At 40.4% G+C, this 24,950-nt stretch overlaps 1 protein-coding gene and 1 non-coding gene across 8 annotated transcripts in view; one reads left to right on the top strand and one right to left on the bottom strand.

Annotated features, from left to right (window-relative positions):
* The window catches only part of PPARGC1A (PPARG coactivator 1 alpha), a 409,900-nt gene that overhangs the window by 63,958 nt on the left and 320,992 nt on the right, over window positions 1–24,950 (bottom strand). The window lies entirely within an intron of this gene.
* On the top strand, window positions 11,627–11,698 carry TRNAS-GGA. The gene has a single exon. It is a non-coding gene; the product is annotated as a tRNA-Ser (tRNA).

The raw sequence follows: 24,950 nt of genomic DNA, 5'->3' as shown, positions 1-24,950 counted from the left end.
CCCTCACATTTTGCAGTCCACTTAGTGACTAGATTTGATCTGAGTAAGCTGCATACTGTTTGTGTACTTGATGTGAAGTTCTGACTGGGAACACACACCCACACATTGTCACATATTTGTGACAGGATGCCCTGCTGCTGTCGACTGTGTTATCAAAACCTATGATAAAATATTGTTATGCTGGGACCAGTGCAATGGCTGTGGACCCAATCTAAAAAAATTTATGGTAATTGAAACCACAGAATCTTAGGAAATGCAGTCAATTTCATGGAGTATCAAAAGGTCACCCTATTCAATTTATACTTGAGGCTGAACACAATATTGAAAAAAACACACGAAAGCCAACGATCTTATCAGTTGTCCAGGATGCAACATCTACTGACTATATAAGGTAATTTACTGATTACTGAATAAATGCATTACCTGTGTGGAGCCCTGTATCTAGCTCACCAAGTTCCTGTAAAGAGCTCTGTAAAAGTGTTACCAACTGTGTCAACATTACCATACTAACTGCTCTGTTCAAGCTTCACTAACAGCAAACTTTTTGGTTCCATGTTCCGCTGGTAACACTAAAGGTTCTTGGAAATTTTGCTATCTGCTCAAATTCTGGCTGTACAATTTGCCTTACAGGGGTCATTTAAGAACAAGAACATTAAGTGTACTAAATTAGGTGCTTCTCAAACAATAACATGCATACACATTATCAGATGATGTTGGTTAAATGCATATTCTGATTCTGGGGATCAGTCTGAGATTCTGAATCTCTAATCACCTCTTGGATGCTATGGTGCTGCTCATCCATGGACCACAGTTTGAGTATCAAGTCTCAGGTTTTCCTCATTGACTCAGCACATTTTCTCAGCACATCACGCAAGGCAGAAAAATTCTGTTTATTATAGCTAATCCCCACCAGAAAGGCACCACTGGAATGTTTTGAATGAAGACTTAGATTTTTATACATTTCACTCATGCTAGTTCTGGTTCCAAACTGAAGATCTTTGGGCCAGATATAGCCTAGACATATGTTTTGTTTGGATAATGTAGTGTTCACCTACAGAAGGCTTTAAACTTTATTAAATTGGAAACTAATATTTACTAAGCTGGAGAGTTCATCTGAAACTTTTGTTTTTCCAAAGAAGTCAAAAGATTTGAGGAGCAGCTGATCATTTTACACAAAAGAAGTGTGTTGGTTGCTCAGTCGTGTCTGACTCTTTGCGACCGCATGAACCCACCAGGCTCCTCTGTCCATGGGATTCTGAATACTGGAGTGGGTTGCCATTTCCTTCTCCAGGAGATCTTCCCAACCCGAGTCGCCTGCATTGCAGGTGATTCTTTACTGCCTGAGCCACCAGGGAAACCCCCTTACACAAAGGATGTCCCACCAATTCTCCCCTCTCTCCCCTTACAGCTCCGACATTGAGTTTCCATGGCTTTACTGTATTTCCCACTAGCATTAAAGTCTCTTTCTCCTCCGATCCTCCTTTTTTCCCTTTTTACTATGTACTCATTATGATATCTCATATAAAATGCTTTTCCCAATTTTTCCCCCATATAAATCCTAAGTATAGCTTAAGATCTTGTTTGATTTTTTCCCCATCTCATTAAATATTACTGAAAAACACCAACATAACTCTTTTAAAGTGTTATAGCACATCCTACTATACTTTAAGCTTATTGTGTAAAGCCTAGTTTTTATCTTTTCGTAAGCACATTTTTATCAGCCTTCATCTATGTAGTGAAATAGATAGATATAAGATATATGACTCAGATAAGGATATGTGCATGCATTTGTATACCAATCACCCCAGCTTTTAACTAGATTGTCACTTTCCTCAAGGGATGAACAATACACTGTGGAGTTTGCAGATTAACAAAATGGCCAATAGGAAGCAATTACAAGCAAAATTATTTGCTAATTTTATTCTAGAGCTATAATATATCTTCTTTCACAGATTTTCCTTGTTGTATAAGGGATTTTTAAAAATTTTGTTGTTGTTGTTTAAGTATTTAGCACTTAGGATATTGGTTTCCTATATTAGAAGAAGGTTTGGGTTAAAGAAAGCAAAGGCATAGTTAAAACTTTTACCTACTTAAAATGTAATAGCTTGATTAAAGGTAAGTATAGAAAAAGGGGATCATCTTTAGTGGAAGATATGCTCTGAAATATCTCTTCAAATGGGGAGCATGAGAGGGTGTAAGAAAGATAGGTAGAACAGAAAATTCAGCAATAATGCATTATTTACATCAGAGTGGTGATACTTTATATGCGACTCTAATACAATGGGCCAAAGAATTATTATTTATTGAAGAGATAAGAAGAAATATTTCCTAAGTTATATCTACTACATTGCCTCAGAAAAAATTGAGATACATTTTGAGGGGGGAAAGTATATGAGATGAATCGCAAATTGTCAGACATGTTTCCATATCATGGAAAAACCACTATCCTAAGTTAACCTGTTAGCCACTGTGAATTTTCAGGGATGGAAATGAAGAGGGATTTCTGCAAAAAATTCTTATGCTGTACCTGAAATAATCCCTGCCCCTTAGTCAAACTCCCCAGAATATTAAGGTAATGACTGCATTATATCCATTCAGGAGGATACCTCAAAACTTGATAAAATCATGAAAGCATTTGTAAAACTATTTGATAAGTCAAATATTTCATTTTGGGGGGAGGAGCCCCTTCCATGAATGAGTCCTCATGCAGTAAAGCAGGAGAGAGCTGGAGAGGTCAGACAATGAAGGAGCTAAGGATACAAGACCTGGCATCAGTCTACGGGGCCATGAGTCCTAGCTCTGACATTCAGTAGGGCCCAGGACCTAGCGTGAGCTACTGAACTTCTCTACAACTCAAATCCCCATCTGTAGTAAAGACAATAATAAAGTATCTGCCTCAAGGTTGTTGTAAAGATTAAACAAATTAAAACATGTAAAGTGCTTAGAATACTTCTTGGGACATAGAGGCTTTCAATAGTTAAATGTTTTATCTTTGTTACCCTGAATAAGTTTATAATCCAGTCAAGGAAGAGAGGTGAGTGAGTGAGTGAGTGAGTGAAAGTTGCTCAGTCATGTCCAACTTTTTGGGATCCCACGGATTGTAGCCCACCAGGCTCCTCTGTCCACGGAATTCTCTGGGCAAGAATACTAGAGTGGGTAGCCGTTCCCTCATTCAGGAGCTCTTCCCAATCCAGGGATTGAACCCAGGTCTTCTGCATTGCAGGTGGGTTCTTTACCATCTGAGCCACTGAGGAAGCCCAATAGTTAAATGTTTTATCTTTGTTATCCTGAATGAGTGAGTTTATAATCCAGGCAAGGAAGTGTGATTAGAACAATGAAAATATAACTAATTCCACAAGGCCATGAAAGTATGACATGTCAGATAAGTCCTTCAGAGACTGAGGGTTAGTTCTGAGAAGGGAGCATCATTTTTAATTTTATGTAATGTTGCCCGGAAACCTGGCAAGGGATTTCTTATCAAAGTCATATCATTTTTAGCATAATTACAATATTGTGGTCATGGAAATCCCTTTGACAATATTTACAAACAGACCTCTCCTAATGTCTGGGTTTGCTAAGACATCAAGTTTTCCCTCTGACCTGTAAATGAGAGTTCATGGTGAGCACATCTAGAACTCACAGTAAAGTCGATTATGAACCTATCCAATTACGAGAAACACGTTCAAGTTTCTGATGGCCTCGCAACTTGACTGGCTGGACAGAGATGTCATACAGCCAAATAATTTCAAAGCCTTAGCAAAGAAGCCCAGCTTGAGAGAAAAAAATAAAACAACTATAAATGAAGATGCCTTTGTCCCACAAAAATGAATTTTGTTTTTATTTATTTTTTGACTAATCTATTACATTTTATCCAAATGTAAGAGTACAATTTTATCTTATTTACATATTTTGACATCATAAATCCAGTAAAGTCTGAAGCCTGTATTCAAATTAGGAATGACATAACACTGATATGGAAAGCCACAATTGGGAAAAAAATATATTTTCTTTACAAATAATAAATGTTAGAGAGTTATGGACAAAAGGGAACCCATGTACACTGTTGGTGGGAAAGTAATTGGTACAAGCCACTATGAAGAACAGTATGGAGGCTCCTTAAAAACCTAAGATTACAACTATTGTGTGTGTGTGTATGTGTGTGTGTGTATGTGAGTGCACGTGTTAATTGCTTCAGTCATGTCCAACTCCTATGTGACCACATGGACTGTAGCCTGCCAGGCTCCTCTGTCCATGGAATTCTCCAGGCAAGAATACTGGAGTAGGTTGCCATTCCCTTCTCCAGGGGGTCTTCCTAACCCAGGGATTGAACCGGGCTCTCCGGCATTGCAGGCAGATTCTTTACCATATAAGCCACCAGGGAAACCCTTATAACTACCATATAACTACCTCCAGTTCCACTTCAGGACATGTATCTGGAGAAAACCATAATCTGAAAGGATACATGCAATCCAGTGTTCATTGCAGCACTGTTTACAATAACCATGACATGGAAGCAACCTAAATGTCCATTAACAAGGGAATGAATAAAGAAGTGTTACATACATACAATGGAATATACTCAGCCATAAAAAAATGAAATAATGCCATTTGCAGCAACATGAATGGACCTAGAGATGATCATGGTAAGTGAAGTAAGTCAATAAGTCATACAGAGAAAGACAAATATCTTACAATATCACTTGCATGTGGAATCTAATTTTTTAAAGTGATACAAATGAATTTATTTACAAAACAGAAACAGACGTATATATCAAAAACAAACATGGTTAGCAAAAGTGAAACGTGGTCAAGGGGGAAATAAATCAGGAGTTTGTGATGAATGTATGTACAAACCATATATATATAAGATAGAGAACCAACAAGGACCTTCTGTACAGCACAGGGAACTCTACTCCATGTTCTGTGATAACCTATGTGAGAAAATAATCTAAAACAAATTGAATATATGTATATTTATAACTGAATTACTTTGCTGTACACCTGAAACTTACACAACACTGTAAATCAACTATACTTCAATAAAATTAAAATTAAAAATAGAGAAGTGTGACATAACTAGATAGAAGTTTGTTATGGAAAATAAAGGAAAATGATGTAAAAAGCATGCTTTCTTTAATATTTATTTAATGGAAGCCTATCAACTCCATACAAAAAGCTTCATGTATTTGCATTTACTGACAACAACAACAAAATGGTGATACAGAGATTTGCTATCATTCATACCCCTTCCTTGGTCATTATCTGAATGTCAAATAATAAATATGTATTTTAATACTGATAATATACATAGGACTACAATGTTTGGCTCACAGGCAGAGCTCACCTTAAAAATTGTTCATCTGTGTATATTTCCTAGGGAAAGATGTGCCATTTACTTTTGTATTCTAAATCTCTGATATAGCAGATGCCAAGTTAATCTCAGATGGATGAATGAATGAATGTAAAGAGAAAAAGAGGAAAGAAGAGAAAGAAAGGCCTTATTTCAAAATAAAATAGGTTCAAATATATTACCTAAGTTATCCTCCCATGATGCTACTTTTCATTTCTTTGTCTTATTTCAACCCATAATTTAGCACTCGAAACAAACAGTACTTAATATTAATTATCTTTTAAAATACCTGTCTTGGGAGTTCCCTGGTGCTTAGGATTCAGTGGTTTTATTCTCATGGCCCAGGTTCAACCCCTACTTTGAGAACTGAGATCCCACAAGCTGAGCAGCGTGGCCAAAAAATAAATAAATAAAATGAATTAAATAAGTGAATTCATGAACTAATTGAAGAACACCCAACTTTACTTCCAAATAGACAATGACCTAGAACATAGTAGGCATTTCAACAAACACTTGTTTAAAAACTGAGAATGGTTAACTGCAAGCTCTTTTAAGACAATCAAGTACCAAGTTATGCTTGACATTTCTCTGAATACCTAGCATTGAATATTTCCTAATGCACTCCAAAAATAATTTCAAAATTTTAATGCCTTATTCATTCAACATACGCATAACAAGAGCTGACTGTATTTCAGACACTGAGTTAGGTATGGGAATATGTTAGTGAAAATCACAGCTCAGACTCTCAAATATCTTCCTATCCAATGGGAGAGGCAGAATAGAAACAGACAGACTGAGGAGAATGGGGGAATCTATGAGGCACACAGTAGATGGAGCTGGATGTCCTGGGTACTTGAAGGAGACAATCTAACAGAGGTGATGTAGAAGACAAAGTCTGGATGATAATTAGGAATTAGGTAGGCAAAGAGATGTGCTACATTTAAACAAAACAGTGTAACTCACACACAGAAAAACTCAAAGTGTCACCAGAGCTGACATCTAGTAGACGTTCAATAAATAACTACTGAATTAATGACCAATTACACAAGTCTGGGTCATATTATGGGATCCAGTCAACATTTAACTATTACCAGGTTCTCCCACTCTGAACCAAAATAAAGTGGTATTTGGGTATTTGTTATACCGTCATCATATATATGTTATATAATTATAAAAACAACAAAAAACATTTATATTCCCTAACCCCACCCCAAATCACTCAACCAGCATAGATTAAAACTCACTGCCTTTCCAGAATGAGCCATTAAAACTGTAAAGAAAACCAAGCAGCAGTTGTTGAAAATGCCAAATGCTGAAATTTTGCAGCCAGCATTCTGAGCAAAGGTTCCCATGTCGATACTTTTATAGTGTAGGCCGCCACTGCTTCTTGGCTTCCTCTTACCCTGGACTCATTAGTCATCACAGACGTCATTGACTCAATGGGGTCCAGTTTAACATACAAAATGCCTTTGCTTGTTGGCACTCCTCAGCCACATCAGAGAGAGGCCCAGGCCATGCTCAAAGCTGCAGGACCCTCTGAGAAGTCACACTGTACTTGCTTGCCTTCCCTCCAAAGGTTACATTTCATGACAGAGATTAAACATCTCATTCATCCTAGGATGGTTTTTGGAAATTATGCACTAATGATAGCCACTGAAGCAAGTAGCTTAGTCATTCCCCTTTGGCCTCCATCTAGAGCTTCCCAATTTGGTCATTTTTTTCAGCAAAGATTTCTCAGGTGCCTACCATGTGCTAGGAACAGTGCTAAGAGCAGGGTCCATGGTAAATAAAAAAGACATGGCCCCTTCCTCCTAGAATTTATCTTGGATTCAAGGTACAGGTTGGATACACACTAGGAAGTCAGTAGCAGAAATCCCACTTCCCCCTCATCATTGACAGGCTGGCACAGAGCCCAGGGACAGGCTGCTGGACACTCTTTCCCCGGAATTTGAATCTTGCCCAAAATACTCTTGCAGTTTTGTTCCCAAGGACACTTTGGGTTTTACAGAGCTATCCAGGAAGTTTGGGGTATTGAATGTTCCCTCAAATGGCCATTTATTGACTAACAATTAGGTCCAAGCATTGAACTATGCACTTCCCTTACATTATTTCTACATATATTATATGAATTTTTTTTTTAAGTGAAAAGACTAATGTTTCTTGGCAGAGACACACAAATGATTTTTCAGGGTAGCAAATACGTGTGATCATGGAATGTAATGTTTAACACTTCCTTCTGTGTTCTCAGAGCCAGCACACCACTGGGCTTACAGAAGACGCTCATCATTGATCTCCTATACATATTCCCGGGATTGCTGGATCAATGTAAAATGTTTAGGAGTTGTTGGTGGTGGTGGTTAGTCACTAAGTCATGTCCAACTCTTTGTGATCCCATGTCCTTCACTATCTCCCCATGTTTGCTCAGATTTATGTCCATTGAGTCAGTGATGCTATCTAACCACCTCATCCTATGCCACCCTCTTCTCCTTTTTCTCTCAATCTTTCCCCGAACCAGGGTCTTTTCCAATGAATCAGCTCTTCAGTCCAGGAAGCCAATGTATTGGAGCTTCAGATTCAGCATCAGTCTAATGAATATTCAGACTTGATTTCCTTTACGATTGACTGGTTAGATCTCCTTGCAGTCCAAGGGACTATCAAGAGTCTTCTCTAGCACCACAATTCAAAGGCATCAGTTCTTTGGTGCTCAGTCTACTTTATGGTCCAATTCTCACATTCATAAATGACTAGTGAAAAACCATAGCTTTGACTATAGGGCCATGATTGCATATCGCCAAATGCTAATGAAATGTACAGACCATGAGATGGAGAGTTCATCTTTGGAAACTAATGTCAGAAGCAAAGTTTCATAAAATATATTTAGTGTGTGTGTGTATATACACATATATGAATATATATATATTTATACTTTGAAGGTATAAGTAATTAAAATATCAGTGCTATTTTTAATTCATGGAATTCTAGAGGAGAGCCACTGGGTGGTGAGAGTCCTGCTGTTTACTTGGGAGCAAGAACCTCATTCTATTCATTAATGTCAAGGACTATGCTGACAAGACCCTCCAACCACCTTTAGGATCCTATAGCTTTCATGTGTTGTTTTTTGACTTCCCTGCATGTTTGTGGCAGCACCACAATTTCCTTTTACAAAACAATCCCTTCTACACTAGATATGCACTGAGAGCCAGAAAGCCAAAGCCCCACTCTCTGCTCACCAGCCAGGGCCTGGCACAGAACCCACGGGAAAACTGTAAAAATCTGAATAGTGATCCGAATCCTCTTAGAGCTCTGTTTCAAGGCTTGCAAGCCCAGTTCAGTAGTCTCATCAGTTCCAAGAGCCACTAATGTCCTTTTGCTCCTCTGCTTGGGAATTGATTTTAATTTTTCATTCTATTGTTTACAACCAAAGAATTCTAAATTCCAACTATTCTGAATGGTCTCCATGGAATAGACAGATTCTTGGAAAATTTAAGGCTTTTTCATAATTACATTTATTATCTTTATGGATATGCTTATGGATGAAGGATAAACAGCATCATCTCCAGCTGTTTATAAGTTTTTTACTTGTTAAAAATTATTTTTGCATATCCACTATGTCCAAACACTGTGTGAAGCACATTCATTGTATTATCTCATTTAATCCTAATAACATTCCACTAGAACATAAGCTCCAAGAGGGTAGGATTTTTACTCTCTTGTTTACTACTGAATCTCAGTGTCCAGCAGATATTTCACATGCAATAAATTTTCAGGAAATTTTTACTGAATGAATGACTAACCTTATGAAGTAGGCAGCACAAGTATATGAAAGAAGAAACTGAAACTCAGAGAAGCTATGTAAATATATCCATGATCCCACAGCAAGTAAGTGGTGGAACCAGGATTTCAAACCCAGGCCTATCTGACTGCAGGACCCAACCTTCTAACCACGTGATGACTTTGGGTTCTTGGGATACAGAAAAGAAGGAAATTGCCAATGTCTAGGAACTTTGGCAAGGCCCTTTGATTTTCTGTGTACTCTTGTGAAGAAGAGATATGGTCCTCATTTGTTTTTTGTAAGTTTTCCATAATCTCTCCATACATGTGGGAAAATGCCACATGTAGAGATAATATGTTAAAACTGAGAGAGAGGATTGAGAGTCAAACATCACCTTTGCCAATGCTAGCCTCTTAATTCTGAAACTGAATCTCACACTGCAAAACATTTGCTTTCCAGTCCTTTTAGGAAGGCAGGAAGAATTAGTGAAAGTTACATGGACTGACTCTGTGTGCCACAATATAAATAAAAATTAAGGTAGCTAAATATATTATATAAATACAAATTATACAATTTTAAAGTATAAATTTATATTTATATTTTATAACTTATAAATATAAATTTAGGTAATACATAAATATAAATTTATATAACATAATTAAACACAGTTTTAAATAGAAATTACAGTATTATTATAATACTTTGAATACTAGTCCACTCCAGTACACTCTTCAAATGAATTATCCACTCTGTGCTCTTCCCAGGAAATAAAGTTATATTACCAGGTGATGCTAGTAAAATGATACTCAAGCATCATTTCATAAACCGCTTTTCCCTGGATTGCCTCTGTTAAGTAGGAAAGAGTGACATTGTTTAAATGCCAGTCCCAAAGTCAGACCAAGACAAGGCTCAACTCAGAGGTGATGGCTGCAAAGCAACAGAGTCACTGCTGAGCCAGTTCAGATGCGAGCTTTGGCTTCAACAATTGGCTCTGGTATGCCTACGTGCTCAAAGTGTAAGGGACTGGTATCTGTAGGATCTTCTAAGCAAAGAAAAGAGAAAAGATGTGTTCAGAGAAGTAGAAAGAAAATTAGGAGACTGAAAAGAGGAACATTAATAACAACTAAAACATTTAAAATAAAATACCAAGGGAGAAAAGAGTTTTACTACATTCAAGTCAAAGGGGAATATTCAAATAGCACAGAAAATTCCAGAAGAATGGAGACCTCATAAAGGGCTTTATACTAGATAATTAAGAATTCCCTGATGATATCAGAGGAAGTGCCATTAAATTCAAGCACCATTAATTCAGGATTAGATGCAATGATATTTTCTCCCCATAATCCTTCAAAAATGGATGAAAATATGAGTATTAAAGCTAGAAGTAAAAAAGGAATGAGGAGCAAGAGAAGAATTCTAAAGAGCTGAGGAATTCTAAATAAAGAATACAAAGATGGAACAACATAGGGGACAATAAAATATAGTGGGACAATAAAAAAGCAGGACAATATAAAGGCCAGAATCTAAACAGTGATGCTTGGAGGATATTGGGTACTACCAGTTTGCACTCTGTTTGATAATATTTACCTACTGACCATTCTTAGCCTCCTTGGGATGACCAGCCTCCCAGGAATAACAATAGTGTCTGGTAATACCAGTTGCATTCTTGGATATGTATCTTCATTCAATCAACAGTATAACTGTTACCATAATACCCTGATCAATACTCTGCTACCCAAACTAGAACAGGATGACCTTTAAATACAACATACTTCAAATGAAGGGCAAGACCACATGACAGTCCTTTTTTGGTGTGCTGCAGTGGGAGTGGTTGTGAGCACTCTCATGTTTAGACAGCAATAAAACACTGTTTTGTAAACATAACCAGAAATGCAAAATGGGCACCACTTTATCTTAAACATCAGTGCACAAAAACCTGTATTATTTGAAACAAAGAATGAACTAGCTGAAATGGAATCATTGACCCAACCAAAGATTTTGATAGTTACCAGACCCAGTCTGGCCGCTACTCAAGAGAGCTTGTTAACAGGTAATTTTCTCAGTCCCCATAAATATTTCCAGGATGGTTTTTAAGATCACAAGTAAAATATCATTAATTCATTCATTAGGCAGCACTGAGCACTTCTCATTCACAGAATTTTGAACTAGGGACTAAAGAATAGCTAAGAGAATGTAGGAACCGAAAAAAAATAAAAATCATCATCCCACTTGAGCTGAGAGAATAATACACAGTCTTATGACACGTATTTATTGAGTTCCTATTATGTGCAAGGCATTGTGCATAAAAAAGAGATGAATCAGGCACAGTTTTACTTTTTAACCCAAGAAAGCAGAAAGACAAAACGTTAAGGAAAAAAAAGGCACAGCCACAAATGCAAAATGATTTGATGTCCACTAAAGAAAGGATTCATGGGGTCGCAAAGAGTCAGACACGACTGAGCGACTGAACTGAACTGAACTGAACTGAAAGAAAGGAGAGGGCTTCCCTGGTGGCTCAGAGGTTAAAGCGTCTGCCTGGAATGCAGGAGACCCGGGTTCGATCCCTGGGTAGGGAAGATCCCCTGGAGAAGGAAATGGCAACCCACTCCAGTACTCTTGCCTGGAGAATCTCATGGAGGGAGGAATGATAAGAGCTAAGTGCAATTGTAAGAAACGGTCTATTGGGGGGAATACACCTGTTTTCAATTGCATTTTAAAAGAGTTATATACCCCACTAAACTTGCCTTCCAGGAGACCTGTCTTATAGGCATATTCTACCAAATCCAGTTTACAAATACATGTCCAGGAGTTCAGTAAAGGACTTTAAAGCCAAGATTAGGATGTGTTATCAATACTTTGTAATTGCCTTCCTTCTCAACCAAATGCCAACAAAAATATCCATCCATCAGTCAATAAGTATCAGGAACATACACACCGAGGGCATGAAGAATATCACAAAGAGTTCCTGGCCTTACAATTTTAATATATGCTTTCAAGTACGTGTGTGCATGCATGCTAAGTCACTTCAGTCGTGTCTGACTCTGTGCGACCCTCTGGACTATAGCCTGCCAGACTCCTTTGTCCGTGGGATTCTTCAGGCAAGAATACTGAAGTGGGTTGCCATGCCCACCTCCGAGGATCTTCCCAACCCAGGTATCGAACTTGGGTCTCCTGCATTGCAGGCGGATTCTTTACCATCTGAGCCACTAGGGAAGCCGGCTTTCAAGTATAATCTTATGCAAATGAAATCATCTACAGATCCATGGGTAGTAAGGTATAAACTCTGATCTGCTGAACAGGCTGTGGCAGGATGGATTCATGCTGATCTCTCCACTGAATAGCATGAAATCTCTTCCAACAAGATCAGATCTGGGCTCCGCTAGCTCTTGGGGTAGAGGTGGAATTAATCAGGGAACACTTCCAGAATTTGAGAGATTCCTGTGATTTTAAAATTCAGAAGAAATGAAAACAAGGGGACAGAAATAATTCCAGGCATTTGGAAAATTTGAAAAAGGCTGGGAGTAGGAGGGGATGAGAAGCTTAGAGCCCAGCAATAGAGGTATTAAGTCAAAGGGTGTGGTTAAAAATTCAAGTCTGGGAGTCAGGCAATCTTAGTTCTTCTAGTTCCTCTTTGTAACTTGGCCCTAGAGAGGTTACTTACCAAAACCTCACTTTCTGACCAGTAAAGTGAGATAACACCTCCAACCCATCATGGCAATTAGGTGAATCAGACATGATCACTTATTTTTAATATATTAAGTTAAACCTTATAAGGGCTTCTCAAGTGGTGCAGTGGTAAAGAATCTGCCTGCTAACGCAGGAGACACAAGAGACATGGGTTCGATCCCTGGGCCAGGAAGATCTGCTGGAGGAGGAAATGGCAACCTGATCCAGTATTCTTGCCTGGAAAATTCTATGGACAGAGGAGCCTGGAGGGCTACAGTCCATGAGGTTGCAAAGAGTTGGACACGACTGAGCACACTCACATACACACAAACTTCATAAAATAAAACATTTTTTTTTACATGATAACACTGTTTAGAGATGTGTAGCCCCAGCGTCTAGCACATAAAAATACCCAAAGTTACTGTTTCTATCAGCAAGAGAAAGCCTGGCAAATTATTGACCTCAAAGCAAAAGTGAAAAATCTTTAATATGTCAGACAAAGGGAAATCTCGATATCCCTCCTCCACAGTGTCTGCCAAATAAATATTTCCTTTAAGACACCCATCCTCATAAAGACTTTCATGACTGCTCCCAAGCTCAATTGCTATATTTTTTTTCACTGATTTCTAATAGCAGCCACCCCAGACTCTTTAAATCTATGCATATTACATTCTAGATCCTTCCTCTCGGCTCCTGCCATGAACCATACCCTTCCCTGATTCTCTTGTTTTCCTTAACTGATCCCAAAGCCTCCAAATCACCCAAGCTTGAAACCACAGCCATTTTTACTCTTTTGTCTCACCACAGCATCGAACCTCTCACTGGATGTGCTGAAGATCTTCATCGATTCTTTCTTCACAGTGTCTTCCACATCCACCCCTTCCTCTCATTGTCACCCTCATTTCCTAATTCCAGCCCTATTACCTCAAGCTTGAAAACCACAACGGCCTCCTCACTGGGCCTCTGCCTGCAACTTCTGTGCAAGACCACACTTTTTCCATGATAAAAAGGTCTGTCTCCTGTCTTCCCCCTGCTTGTCCTGACCTAAGTCTGTCCATTATGCATATGTGTGTACTTGTGCATGCTCAGTCACTCAGTCGTATTCAACTCTTTGCGACCCCGTGGACTGTAGCCCACCAGACTCCTCTTGCCTGGAATTTTCTACATTTCCTACTCCAGGAGATCTTCCTGATCCAGAGATCGAACTCACGTCTTCTGCATTGGCAGGCAGTTTTTGTTTTTTTTTTTTTTAATCACTGTGCTTCCTGGGAAGCCCTGTTAACCATTATATGAGTCACTTAAGGTACCTGGCCCTCAGATTCCCTATTGTCGGACTAATCTCTCCTTAGTTCAATACTAAGATTCTATCCACTTGGTCTCTCCACCACCATGACTTTGCTCTCACTATTGCCTCTGTCCCATCCAGTTTGTTATGTTAATAGATGGAATAAATCCTGGCATATAGTAGGTGGTCATTAAATATGTGGTGAGTAAATAAAGAGAAGAAAACTGATGTCTGAAATATTTCCCTTTCCTCTCTGCTGATGGACATCTCTGTTCAGAAGATCTGTTTCAGTTCTGACTTCTGTCTTCTCCCACGGGTCTTAAGGATCTTTCCCAATTCTAAAACTCTAAGAGGCATTTAGAGCTAATATCTCTAAGAGCTAATATCATGCTGATGAGCATATTTCCTTATGGGACAGCTAGTTTCTAATGGAGCCCAGGGACTAGATCCCTGATTTGTATTTTTGACATGATGCCTAGAATATGGCTTTGTTGAATGACCATCCATGTTTCACCTGTTCTCCAACTATGACCCATGAATAGGTCTTGTTTCCTCACAAAGCTGTATATCCCCCCCAAAAAAAGAACTCCTGAAGTTCATGAACGTTTTTTATATGTACCATAGTTTCTGGCAAAGTTCTAGGCACACAGAAGAAGCTGAAAAGTAATGGCTTCATCATCTAGTATGGCATGTGTGAGATATGAAGCCTTCAGAAGTAGCAGAAACAGCCCTGACAGAGGGAAGATGGTGGCAGAGTCAAGAGGGCATGATCACTAAGCACACGTTGATAAGAGTTGAAAAGAAATGATGGAGGAGATGCCATCATTCACCTAAGAATGAGGAACTTTTTAGCAACAGACAGAAAGTGGAGAACAAAGGACAGGGAGACAGAGGCAGTGACCCTAAGGCTTGTGGTTTGGGGGAAAAACAGCAAACTCGTTTCTGATCTCTGGGAGCATACAAACAAGAAGTTAGGCAACCTGGTGTGCGCTGGGTTGCAGAGTCAGCCTGTGCTAAAGATTAACAGCTGGTCTTAAAGAGGACTAAAGATCAGGAGGAGGCAGCTTGCAGAGCACAAAACACTTCCCTGGCAGTAGACTACAATGGCAGGACAAAGAATGCCCAGAGCCCACCAGTGTTCTGCAGAAATACGCACCATGTGATCATTTAACAGGCAATAGAACATCTCAAGAAAGCAAATATATCCTTGGAGATAGCTACTTGACAGGCCAGTGTTTCTGATGCTTCCTGATGAAAAATATTAATAGCAATTTAATCCTATTGACACTGAGGGCACGCAATGGGAACCAGGGAATTTGAGTTCTGGTTAAATACTAACTCCTAAAACCCTAATCTGTGGGAAGATAGAAATCATGCATAACCAAGAGTGGTGGGGCATTTATCAGGGGCTTAATGACATGTTTATGAGAAGGCTGGTAATTGAGGCAGAATCACTGTGGAAGAGAGGAAACCCAGGCATGGTGTCTGGGACAGAGGAGGGCCTCTATACATATCCTCAGTTTTTCTGACTGCCACTGTGTGGGCCTGGGTATCTTCTTCCTACAGTTTGGTGACAAGTCTCCTTGAGAACCGCTGCTACTGCTGCTGCTAAGTCACTTCAGTCATGTCCAACTCTGTGTGACCCCATAGATGGCAGCCCACCAGGCTCCCCCGTCCATGGGATTCTCCAGGCAAGAACAATGGAGTGGGCTGCCATTTCCTTCTCCAGTGCATGAAAGTGAAAAGTGAAAGTGAAGTTACTCAGTCATGTCCGACTCTTAGCGACCCCATGGACTGCAGCCCACCAGGCTCCTCTGTCCATGGGATTTTCCAGGCAAGAGTACTAGAGTGGGATGCCATTGCCTTCTCCGCCTTGAGAACTGAGGCCTGCCTTAAACACCTTTCTATCCCCACCACACCTGGCTTACTACCTTGCCTATACTCTGAGTTCAAGAAATTTCTGGGTATTGATTGCTGAAATCTACCTGATGCTGAATTGCCAATTTCAGTCTTCTGAATTTCAATAAACCAGTCAATCTGGGAACAACCTTAAACTTAGAGGGTTAACAGTATGATTTTTGAAGAACTAAGTATAAGATAATACACTGTTAAGTGTTGTAATCCACATTTGTGTTTATATGGTTTAAATTGAGGTAGCTCACAACTGTGTCTCCAGACATACACCTACCCCATACAACCTGCAGCACACATACACAGTTGTGAACAACAGAAAGCTGATAAAGTTGTTTGTATATAGTATATAGAGACAGACAGACAAGAATTGACAGAGCAATAGTCTCACAGAGAGTTGTTAATATGTAAGGAAGAAAGATAGCAGGAATAGCCAGCCTAGTGTTTTAAAACTGCATTTTCTTTGCTTTCTGCTTTTAAATTACACACTGCAAAGTCACTGAGGAGAAAGCTTTAAGAAAACTTTCATTTGCTATGGTACAGCTCGCTGGTCTTTCTTTGCCTAAAAAAAATAAATAAATAAACCCCCTGGAAACGTTTCTTTCTTCTCATAGACATTAATAATGATAGCTTGAACTGTAAAGATTTGGTTTTACTGAAGGTAATGGAGTAATGTTTATTTCCATTAGACTAGGCCTATAAAATCCTCTTTTTATAACCATGAGCCTACAATTTCAAAACAGCAAAGTTTGACATTTTGGTCTCTGACAGGCAACACTTAATATTGGGATGTTTTAAAAATCTATATGAAAAAAACCTCTTAATACAAGATAGGCTGAACATTTTCCCAGAAAATGGTTTGTTTTAGCTATCTCTCTTTTTCCTGGATGGACGAGGAAAATCAGACAGCTTATTGGCTTAGTTTGTTAGGCCAGGTTAAAGGGATGCAATGCCAAAAGACTCTTAAAGGAGCTTACCCTTGGGCTAAAAATAGCAGGCACTAGAGAATTATCTTAAATACGACCAAACTTGTTCTGTACTGTGAATGTAGATAACTGTAATATGTTTCCATTTTTGGTCTTTTCAGGGCTTTTTTTAAATTTGGCTTGTGGTAGCTGACTATTTAAGTCATTTCTGATTCTATTTGTCACATTTGCTCTCAGAGATACCACCAAGGGTAACTGACAGAGGACTTCTTATTTAGCTCTGCTGCTTTTGTTATAATCTAATGAGCTACTGGACTGCCAAGTATGACGTAGAAAGGTCTTGTTAGAAGGTGGATTCATTTTTTAAATGTTATTAAGAGCCTACTATGTGCGTCCTTTTTCTTGGTCATTCCGTTTTCTTCCTAAAAGGTAAGAAATGCAGTTTACTACATTTAATAAGTAAATAAGAGTATGTTTAACCCCTGATGTAATGAAGTTTCTCAAATAAATAACCTACCAACACCTACAAACTTTCCTCCCTTTTCAATCTTTCAGCAGACATTTTTACCCCTCTCGTGGTGTCTTCATGGTACTTCATCTCTAATTTTGTCACAAAATTCATCCCAATATCTGATAAATTAAGTGTCTTTTCTCTAGACAACCAACTCTTCTGTCGTAAGTATTTTAGACATGATACACTCTTGCATTTTGAGTACCTAAATTAGTACCTTGCCCACAGTGGATGCTCTTTCCATGGTCAACAGATGTGTCCATTTAAGAAGGAATGAAATAAATTCCTGAATCTGAGTTTCCTATGTAATGGCATACTAAATTTTAACTCATTGGACTTTCCCAATAGCTCAATTGGCACAGAACCCACCTGCTCATGCAGGAGACCCAAGAGATACGGGTTTGATCCCTGGGTCAGGAAGATCCTCTGGAGGGAGAAATGGAAACCCACTTCGGTATTCTTGCCTGGAAAATTTCATGGACAGAGGAGCCTGGAGGACTACAGTCTATGGGGTCTCAGAGAGTCGAACATGACTAAGAGCACACACACCTCTACGAGTCAGCCCAGGTACTCACATGGGCTGGGTTAACTGTTCCCTAATACGTGAAGACAGCTCACGAAGGTCTCTGCTAAAATAGCAAAGATGACCAAGAATTCAACGGCTCTACGGAAACTGGCAAGAAATTCAGGTTAAGGAGATTCTTTCACTTGGCTATTTTTGCACACAGGTTTCCAGCCTATAAACCAAAGCAAGGCCAAAACGTTCACAGCTTCTGAAAATTCTGAACACCTCAGGAGATTAGCCATCCCACCACTTCATTCTAACCTCTGTGCTTGATTCTTCCATGAAATTGGGTAACTGCCATATAGCTATGGTATTATAAACTTGTGCGATTAGGCAATCATTTTTTTTCATATGAAATAAATTTTTTCATCGCAATTTCTGACAAGGAAACTACAACAAGAAGCCAAAATAGTTGCAAAAGGTCTGAAGTCTGGATCCACTGAGAGAAGCAAAATGGGCTAAGATCTATGGACACAGTAGTTGGGAACAGGTGGTCCCTGGGACACGGGCAGAATTACTCCCAATGCTCTGAAGCCCCATAAAGGTACCAATTTTTTAACTCTTCACTGAGTGTGAGAAATATTCCCTCTCCTATAGGAGACAGATGGAGAAGGCAATGGCACCCCACTCCAGTACTCTTGCCTGGAAAATCCCATGGACGGAGGAGCCTGGTGGGCTTCAGTCTATGGGGTCACTAAACGTTGGACACAACTGAGTGACTTCACTTTCACTTTTCACTTTCATGCATTGGAGAAGGAAATGGCAACCCACTCCAGTGTTCTTGCCTGGAGAATCCCAGGGATGGGGGAGCCTGGTGGGCTGCCGTCTAAGGGGTCGCAGAGTCGGACATGGCTGACGCGACCTAAGCAGTAGCATAGGAGACAGAGTGACTACTCAATATCCATTGCAGACAGATAACAGTGTCTTTATGTGCCAACACACAACAGCTTAGCATGTGTCTCACAACTGCTGTTATAACCACACATCTACCTTCATCTAAGGAGCAGGTTTCAGTGAACTAGAAGGTAGGTTCACTGCCACTCTGGCAGGTGCACATGTACTGCTGTCACGGCTGGCTCTGTTTACAAACCGTCTCTTGGACAGTATGCTCTCAGATCTTTGAGATGTCTTTATTTTTAGCGTGATTGGTCTGAATGGCCGGGTAGGTCACTTTATTCTCTCTCTCTCTCTTCCTGACTCTCTCTTTTCCTCTCCCTGAATCTGATAGAACCACTGGAAATCCATCCATTAACAGACATCAGCGGAGAAGGTACTGGCAACCAACTCCAGTACTCTTGCCTGGAAAATCCATGGACGGAGGAGCCTGGTGGGCTGCAGTCCATGGTGTCGCTAAGAGTCGGACACAACTGAGTGACTTCACTTTCACTTTTCACATTCATGCATTGGAGAAGGAAATGGCAACCCACTCCATTTCTTGCCTGGAGAATCCCAGGGACAGGGGAGCCTGGTGGGCTGCCGTCTATGGGGTCGCAGATTCGTACACAGCTGACGCAACTTAAGCAGCAGCAGCAACAGACATCAGAAGTAGAATTCCAAATATGCATGGCTTTGTGCTGGGCACTGAGAAGATGACAAGACACCAACTTAAGGCAGCCATTTAATGAGTATGACGGAAGTCCTTGTGTGGTTTATAATGGAGCATGAGGGACACTGCCAGAAGCATGGACCCCTGTAGCTACAGTGCAGAGACCTTCACAAAAAGAAAAGGTGCTCTTTCACACATGTGACAATAATACTCATTGTTTGCCTATGAGGGGCCACCGAGACCTTAAATTTACAGACTTAGCAGTTTATCCTTTCCCTGGTAAAGGCTCTGACTGAACACAGACCCAAGCAACTACAGCCTTTACCACAGCACAAGGTTATAATACAGTTTATGGACACTGTATCTACAGAAAAGTTCCTTTGGACTCTCACTTTTTAAGACTTATTTGCAGTGACACGCAAAGGAGGACAGATTGAATTTCTGAGAGCCCCCAACCACACAGCTTTTCCTGTCCGTGTTCCTGAACTTCATTTGCATTGATTTTCTCTTTTTCCCCTGCTCAGCTCTGTGGAGGGCACTGCAATGGCAGGGCAGTCAGCTCACACACAGCCTGGGATTAGCTTTTATGCTCCTGGATGAAAGGTCGGGTGGAAAGGCCCACCACCAGCACAATTAATCTGGTCACTCAGGGACCATCCGCTGGTTCAAGAATAGCTTGCAGGTGAGTGATGGACAGGGTCACCGCTGCCTGACTGTATCAGGGGCTATTATGACAGCCATAAAGAGAAAGGGAAAAATTGAACAAGGGAAGAATGACTCCTGAAAGGGACATGAAGAGAGGCACAAATGCCTTCTTACAAAGGAGAAGTGTGAGAAGTGCCAGGGGAGCTGGGCTGCTTACAGTAGTCGGGGTGGACGGCATTCTTTGAAATTGCCAAAGTTGGAATATTAATGAGGGGTCATGACCTAACCAAAGCTCAGGGTCCACATAGAGAAACCCAAACTGTCCATTCTCTCCCCTTAGGTGAAAATTGACAGAGCTGGGCCAGAAAGTTCAGATAAAGAAGACCCAGTCACAGCATTCCTTGGGTTTTGAGACAGAGGTAAGACTTAGGAAACTCAGTCCTTCACATTATCTGAAATCCTTTACCTGAAACCAAGCAGCACAATTTAGTGAGTGTCTAACAAGCTCTACAGCTGGTGATTTATTTATAGGGCTTCCCTGGTGGTTCAGATGGTAAAGAATCTGCCTGCAATGCAGAAGACCCGAGTTTGATTCTTGGGTCAGGAAGATTCCCTGGAGAAGGGAATGACTACCCAAAGGATCTGCAAACAAAATGAGAAACAAGGAGGAAATTATTCACAGTGCTGGTAATACTTAAGTATGTTCTCAATAAATTATGCATTGTTGGGTAGCGGTTTATATTTGGAGACTGCATAGAAAAGCACCAAAGAGGAAGAGTATAAGTAATTTCATTCTAAGGTAACGTAGGGAAATCGCTTATTTAAGGATAACCCATAGAGATAGGAGCCTGGTGGGCTACAGTCCATGGGGTCACTAGAGTTGGACACGAAACTTAGCGGCTAAACAAAAACAACAACTGCTGAGCTGTATTTTTCTTAACCAATGGCCTCAGAGCTAAAGAGTTTTACTACTGACAAGAAAAAAGAAAATCTTTTTTATTGGAGGAAATTTTACCAGTTGTGTTTTTGAAGGGAGAAAGTGATCTGACAAAATATATAATGAAGTTTAACATTAAACTATCATTACACAGAATGTTCTCATATTAGGTGTTGCTATTTGGGAAAGACAGGATGATATCTAGACCCCACGAAAATCTTTTATATATAAAAATATGTGTGTGTTTGCATATATGCCTCATTTATCTCTCATGATCAGGCATTAATCTACATTGGAACTCGCACAGATGAATCAAGAAGTTAAATGGCTTAAGCACCTAATTTTTTATTAAAGCACTTCATTTACATATTTTCCTCATCTTAAAAATTACGAGAATTGATTTTTGTAGCATTGTGTCATACTATAAAAATGACCATGGGGAGCTATTTAGAAATATAGCCCTGAGAAATACAGGGCATTTTTCCTCAACTGAAATTGCCCCAGATAGTCATATTTTCAGTAATTGTCTACTTTTTGTAGTTTTTAGTCTCATCTGTTTTGGTCAGTTCTTACTTCCCACTCCTTGCCTCTACAAGCTCATTAACTTTCTAAATCATTTCTTCTAATCTCCCATGTGCTCAGAACACAGATAACTAGATTTGTTTAAATTGCAAGTGAAACAAAAGGAAGCAAGTGGTAAGTGAGAATTGGAGAAGCTTATCTGGGAATAAAATGCATTGAGTTTGAGGGTAGGATTTTTTTTCGCACATGGTTTGGCTTCTCCGAGACATCTATACAAATGGTGTGTTTCTCAGCTATGTTTCAGACAATTAATAATACTAAGTTAATAATGGCCAGAGAAATGAGGTCTCCTAATATGAATTATAAAAATAACCACTGTGATTAAGTAAAAATACATCCCATCTATGGAACATACATCTTCTCTTTCAGCTATGAAACATGTCACTAGAAATAAAAATGAACCAGCAACTAAAGGAAAAAAAGTAGGATCGATGTTTTGTTTTTCCATATCACAAAAGCAGCAGAGAGGTCACAAGGTACTGCTGGAGGGTATCATGCTTTTTGCTGACTCAGAGAAGAAACACATTTGCCATTCAAAGACAAATTAAACAGGCCATGGATCATGCTACGTGGACCGCCAGACTCAGTTATCTGCCAAGACCAGGCAACATTCAGTTACCTCCAAACGCATCTAAACACGGAAAATTCTTTGGCTCTGTGTGGACAGAATGTCTTTGTCAAAATTTTCAGTTGGAACAAATATTGCAAAGCAGACCAGACCCAGATTTGTCCCAGGAGAAACTGACACAAATCCTTTTAGGACAGGGGCAGCCACATTGTTGGGATTGCCCGGTGATAGGATTAAAGGAGCTAGAAAGTGGCATCGTGACCTAATATAACTCTCAAATCTACTGGTCTCAGCATCCCAGCATTGGGGACCAGAGGGGGAAGGAAGTCACTCAGAAGTCACTCATCCCATGCAGCATCACTGCATTCAAATGCTCAGGCATTTGCCCAGACTCTTCTTCAGTGGGACCAGCCTTCCCAGCTTGCAGCACTGCCTAAAAGAAAAGGCAACTGATATCAGCGGCTCAGAGGAGAGCAGGGTGTCCCCGCTAAGCATGTGCTGGCAAGACACAAGAGGATCCTAACATGAGAACATTTCTGGACAGGATCTGCACTGGCGAGGATCCCTGAACACCCGGGAGAACTATGTCTGGAATACAGAAGCTCCAACTTCACCTCTGAACAAATGAGATGGCACTAGGAGAGGCTAGTGTCCTGAGGCCAAGAGTCAGTGGAAAAACCAAGGGCGTTCCTGTAACAGAGGGACTTTTTTTTCTCTATGTAAGCACCATGTAAAAGCAGAAACAAACTTCTCAGAAAGGACTGGGGAGAAGAGATTTAAGCTGGGGAATTACAGGGAAGTGAAACAGATCTAATGGACTCAGGCCCAGGAATGATGTAGTGCCTGGTACCTCCAGAAAGCAGAGGAAAGGGCTGGGGAGCCTTTGTCCTGAGCCTGCCTCACTCACAGAAGCAGGCAGAACCTTCCATGAGACAATGAAAAGAAGGTTCCAAGACACAGAAAAGCCACCTATTCAGGACATCACATATAGGCAAAAAGTGTGTCAGGCCTTTCAGCTGGACTGAAATATCATTCTCATAGAGAAAGGTCAACAGGTCTAAAATGGTACAAAATGGTTTTCATCCAAAAGAGCCCCACATACATTGCCAGGGGCTCAGTGTTACACTCACAGCAGCCTGGCACACTAGTTAGAGAACTTTCTGCTGACAGCCTTGCCCTCTGCCCTTAGGTTGGCTACCCGCATCTTCTCTCAGTCATTTCCAATGAGCAAACCACTATTTTTCTCAATACTATATGTGTAGGACACCATAAATCCCAGGTCCCCCACTTTCAAATATTCTGTCCCACTGCCCTGAATTTGATGGACTCTATGCCTGGGTTTCTGGTTTGGAGCAGAAGGTCCCATTACCTAGGAGAAACTCTCTCCAGCAAAATTCTACCTTAAGGTGAGGGCCTTTTTGAAAATGATAAGTGTGCCAACCCAGAGAAGGGCAGAAATGATCTGTGAGCAATGACCAGGATAACAGGCAAGAGGCCAAAGTCTCTGCTTTGCTTTCTCTATCCTAGAGCTTGCTGCTGCTAAGTCACTTCAGTCGTGTCCAACTCTGTGTGACCTCATAGACGGCAGCCCACCAGGCTCCCCCGTCCCTGGGATTCTCCAAGCTAGAACACTGGAGTGGATTGCCATTTCCTTCTCCAATACATGAAAGTGAAAAGTCAAAGTGAAGCTGCTCAGTCATGCCGACTCTTAGCAACTCCATGGACTACAGCCCACCAGGCTCCTCTGTCCATGGGATTTTCCAGGCAAGAGTACTGGAGTGGGGTGCCACTGCCTTCACCCTAGAGCTTATCTCACTTGATTTTAAAGCCCTGCCTGCATCACTCACCATGAGCTTCATGGCACCACAAACTTTGTCTACATGTAGTCACAGTACCTCCAGAAAGTGACAAGGGGATCAGAATGCTGATGGTTCACAATAATTTTTTAAAGAAGGAATAAATAAATCAGTGTAAAGAAACTGTTTAAGTCCAGACGCATGAAGAAATGTGAAAATACAAGTTGGAGACCAGAAGTTTTGGCTGGCAAGTGGTTTCTTCCATGAGAAAATGTGACCATCTATACCACAAGTAACATGGGATGAAAAGATCAGTGCTAGGCGTGTGTGTGTGTGTGTGTGTGTGTCACTCAGTTGTGTCTGATTCTTTGCGACCTCATGGACTGTAGCCTGTCATGTGGAATTTTCTAGGCAAGAATACCAGAGTGGGTTTCCATTTCCTCCTCCAGGAGATCTTCCCTTGATCAAACTCATATCTCCTGCATTGCAGGCAGATTCTTTACCATCTGAGCCACGAGGGCAGCCAGTGTTAGGCACACCCCTTGGTAATAACATGCATTCTAAAGCACTGTCCTGAGGTTTTAAACTTAGTAACCTAACTGGGAAAACTCACATGAAGGCAGAAACAGCCGGCAACACCTTCTGTCTCCAGGCCATTTGAAGGAAGATGGGGAGCACTGAACACCTCTAAGAATTTCTCAAAAGTGAAGGTGTACTTGACATTGGTTTCTACTCATGCCTGGTGCCTAAATATCAGCCACCTTGGAAACTGATCTCTGCAATTGCACCCCAGAGACTGGTGAGTACTTTTCATTTGTGCCCTTCTCTTTTCAGTAAGTTGCACATTTGCTTAAATCATTTCCTTGCTGCATCTCTCTAAATTCTCCATC

The sequence above is a fragment of the Bubalus bubalis genome, chromosome 7 (genome assembly GCF_019923935.1).
Source record: "Bubalus bubalis isolate 160015118507 breed Murrah chromosome 7, NDDB_SH_1, whole genome shotgun sequence".
Taxonomy (NCBI): Eukaryota; Metazoa; Chordata; class Mammalia; order Artiodactyla; family Bovidae; genus Bubalus; species Bubalus bubalis.
The sequence above is the reverse complement of the archived record's forward strand: the minus strand, read 5'-3'. Positions and strand labels throughout refer to the sequence as shown.